This window comes from Chrysochloris asiatica, unplaced genomic scaffold (assembly GCF_000296735.1).
Source record: "Chrysochloris asiatica unplaced genomic scaffold, ChrAsi1.0 scaffold00265, whole genome shotgun sequence".
Classification (NCBI taxonomy): Eukaryota; Metazoa; Chordata; class Mammalia; order Afrosoricida; family Chrysochloridae; genus Chrysochloris; species Chrysochloris asiatica.
The window spans coordinates 3,754,687-3,759,079 of NW_006408783.1; positions in this window are offsets into that span (position 1 = coordinate 3,754,687).

Genomic DNA, 4,393 nt, shown 5'->3' on the forward strand with positions numbered 1-4,393 from the left:
ATCCTTGTCAACCCTGTGTACTAAGGGTAAAAGAACAAATTCTTTTAATTTTTGTTTATCTGGAAATGTCCTAATTTTGCTGTCTTATTTGAGGGACAATTTTGCTGTGTATGTAATTCTTAGTTGATGATGTTTTTCTTTCAAAGTTTTATATATGTCATCCTGCTGCCTTCTTGCCTGCTTGGTTTCTGCTGAGAAATCAGACCTCAGTCTTACTGGTTGTCTTGTGTAGATAATATTTTGGTTTTCTCAAAATGACATTCTTTGTCTTTAATATTGGAAAGTTTGATTATGATAAGTCTTGGTGATTTTCTTTTGGGGTCTCCCATATTTGAAGATCATTGAACTGCATGAATGCATATCTTCTCATCTTTTATAATATTAAAAAAGTTTTCTTTCAACAAATTTTGATGACATTTTCTGTTCTTTTTTTTTTTTTTTTCTTGCTCTAGAATTTCATTCCTGAGTAAGTTATTCTTCTTGGTGGAATCACACATAATTCTTAGTCTTTCTTCATTTTTTTCTCATTGATTTTTGTTTTTTGCTTGTTCCTTTAGCTGATTAGTTTTGAGGTTGCCTTTAACCTCCTAATTTTGTCTTAATTGGATCAATTCTACTTCTTTGTTGTTTCAATGCCTTATTTATTTTTGATATCTTAGTATCCATCTTCTGGATTTCTATTTGCTGTTTTTGTATCATTTCTAATTTTTCATTTAATTCATCGTTTTGTTCTTGTAGTGTTTTCCTAAAGTCTTCTGAAGTTTTGTCTGGTTTCCTTGATTTTCTTTGCAATTGTCTTGATCTTTCTCTCAATCCATCAAAGGTTTAAATGTCATTCTTTTGAATTCCTTATCAGGTAATTCTAATCCCATTTCTTAATCAGAAAGGTTTTGTGGCTGTGTATTTTAGTCACTTGCTGAGCCACTTTGTCTTGTTTCTTTGTGTGAACTGACATTGTCTGTTGTATTTGAGTCATTGCAGTGGTTTTGTATTTGTGGTTTTGTATATTAAGGTTTTCTTAGACCTTCATCATCTGTCTGTTGGTGGGTGTGACAGAGGATGGAAATGTGTGCTCAATTCTCTGTTCACTGCTCATGCAGCACAGTTAAGGGTATGCTGAGTAGGTGTTGGTCACTGCATATTATTAATGTGTTATACAAATGTGGGGGCAGTCCTTGTCAAGTGGGTGGGGCTTCAGGGGTTGCTGGCATGATTAAATAATGTGAGCACAGTTGCTGTCTCCTTACAGGTGAGAAAATGGGGAAAACAAAAACAAAGCCAAAAATAAACAACAAAATAGAAAATAAAAAAGGTGAAAAAAATAGGGGCAAACAACATCAATAAAATACTAACAAAGGAAAAAGAAAGAAAACTTGGAGAAGGAATAAAGAAAAGACAATAGAGAAGGAAAGTAATTGAAAGGAGAAAAGTAAAAGAGAATAAAAGGAAACTTGAGAAAGAAGAGAATGAAAAGGAAGGTCAGGAAAAAATAAAAGAGGAAACTAGGGGGTTGGTGAGCAGGGCCTAGGAAGCAGAAAACTCAGTGCGGGAGGGCACTCACACACCCATGGAGGCAGCTGTGGAGTGGCACCTGATACAGGTCAGCACTCTCTGCAAGGCAAGGGGGTCACTGGGGGTTGGGATGCCTGACATCGGACAGAGTTTCTCCCAACCTAGAAGATGACTGAGGTCAGAATGGCCTGTCATGCATGTCATTTCTGTGAGCCTAGAGGACAGTTAGGGGGAGACCACCTGGTTCTAAAAGGAGTTCCTGCTGACTCCAAGGGTGGTTGGGTTCATAGTACCTGGTCTTGGAATGAGTTCCTATTCACTTAAGGAGTGGCTGAGGTCAGGGCTCCCATCCAGCACCACATACTCTGCTGATCCAAGGAGGTGGAGAGTGTGTGCTTCCAACTGTTGGGGTGGAGCCCACCTGGCACCTGGTCCCCAAGAGCAAGCCTCCTTCCTCAGGTGTGAGCAGGTTCTATGCATGGGGACATGCCACCAGTCACTAGGGGAGTGAGAGTGGGGCCTAGCCACACTTCTGGTCACTGGGAGAGTGTGGGGAGCTTACATTTCTGGCCGCCTCACTGGAGTCCTGGTGTGGCAGAGTGGGTTAATATGCGTAAGACTGCAAAGTTATTTGAACTGCAAGGTCGGTGGTACAAGCTCACTAGTTGCTCCTCGGAAACGCTGTACAGTGTCGCTATGAGTCAGAATTGACTCAACAACAACAAGTCACATGAGTGAGTAGAGTTAATCATCAGCCAATTATCCTTATTGAATGCAGCTTGTAAAAGTTCAAAATGGCCATACTACATCAGGTCAGATGACAATTCATCTGTCTCCTTGCTTGCCACTTTCGTTTACCTTTTTCTCCTAGACCATACTCAATCCCCTTCTCCATCCTTTTCTCTGAAGCTCAGGGTTGTAGGATTATCATCCATATCTGTTTCATTTGGTCTTTTGTGTCTTTGTTGAAGAGCTTCCCGGTAGTGTCTGCTAGTCTGCCATCTTTCTGGAACTCTCCCAGCCGATTTTTAAAATTACCACATTGTGTTGTTGCCAAGTCAAAAAATTTTCATAACATACAAGTAAAATAAACAATAGACTTGTTGAGTTACAAACTCTCATTGGGCCTAGAGAAATAGCTATCCTTCAGACTATTCATGGTGTAATTTTGAGTAAAATATTTAGTGAATTGTATGGAATGACAATACATGAACTATCTCAATTCTTCTCTGCATTTTAAACCTAAAACAATACAAGGAAAACTTACTTTGTCAAGGACCAAAGTCAACTCAATGATTTCCTTTAGAGAGTTACTTGTCATGCCCAGAAGTGACAATCTTTATTAAATTGGTATGACAGCCGTTGTTGCTGCTAAATGCCGTCAAGTCTGTCCAATCCTAGCAACCCTGTGGAGGGTTTCTGAGGAGCAGCTGGTGAATTTGAACCACCAACCTTATGGTTCAAACTGACCTTGCTGTCCAGCGCCACACCAGGACTCCGTGACAAGCCATAGTCATGGAATCTTTTCCTTAGTTTTCAAATATGTTTCCTAGACTGCAAAGCCATTTGAACTGCGAGGTTGGCAGTTCAAGCTTACCAGCTGCTCCTCAGAAACCCTATGCAGGGTCGCTATGGGTTGGAACCGACTCGATGACACTTAACAACAAGAACAACATACCTGTATTATACTAATGTTGTGGTTGTTAAGTGCCTTGGAGTCAGTTCTGACTCAGAGATCCTGTACAGGGATTCTGAAGAGTGGTTGGTGGGTCTGAACTGCTAACTTTGAGGTTAGCAGTGCAATGCTTGTCCTACAGAGCTGTGGGAGAAAGATGAGGCTTGCTGCTCCCATAAAGATTTACAGCCTCGGAAATGCTATGCAGTGTCGCTATGAATTCAAACAGACTTGACACCAACTTGATAGCATTCAGTAGTGGCAATCTTTATAGAAGATTGGCTAGCTTTCAATTCGCAGCCAAGTGCTTAACTACTGCACCACCATGCCTCCTCAGCATACCCCACAGGTATACACATTAGTGAGAGCCAGAGAAGCAGCCAAGGACTATGGGAATATTTTAAAGCTCATTTCTCCCTAGAGACCCCTTTCAACTAATGCCTAGTAAAACCCATAGAGGATTTGGAGTTTTATTAAGGAGAGCTGTCCGTTTACACTGTCTCATACCCATCAGCTGCCGGGAGTACTGCATTTCATAACTTGTGATTTTATGTCAGTCCTGTGGCATGAATTTGGACCAAACTCTGGACACAGAATGACAGAAAAAATAATGGATTGTTTTATATATGGATCAACCATACGGTCAGAAGAGTTGGGCTGAAGATTGTTTGTTGATCCAGAATTCTTAATATTTTCAGGACTTTGGGTAGCATTTGTTAACCAGAGAGAAAAGATATTTCCAATCTGAGTAAGTTCTGGATACCAACATCTGTTTCTTGTCAGTAAAATCCTCAATATTCTCATTAATAGCCAGAAGCCAAGTGTATCAGAGGGAAGAACTATTTTCAGGGAAAACTTTCTGCTAGTTTTTTCTTTCTGGTGGGTATGATTTCTTAGTGCTCTGTTCCTATTTCAGACACCTGCAGTGAATGCATACTGTCAACCTCTAAGAACCAGTGTTAGAGGTAGAAGCTATCAAAATCCTGGCTTCTCTACCCTTTTCTCCACTTCTTTTTCTTTTTTTTTTTTCTGTTGTTAAGTGCCATTGAATAGGTGCCAACTCATAGGGGTCCTGTTTAGAGGTTCCAAGGAGCAACTGGTGGGTTTAAAGTGATGACCTTGTGGTTCACAGTCCAATGATGAAAAAATCACTCCTCCAAAGCACATTCCAGACTGAACCATACTGATTTTTAGAAGAGTTTTTTT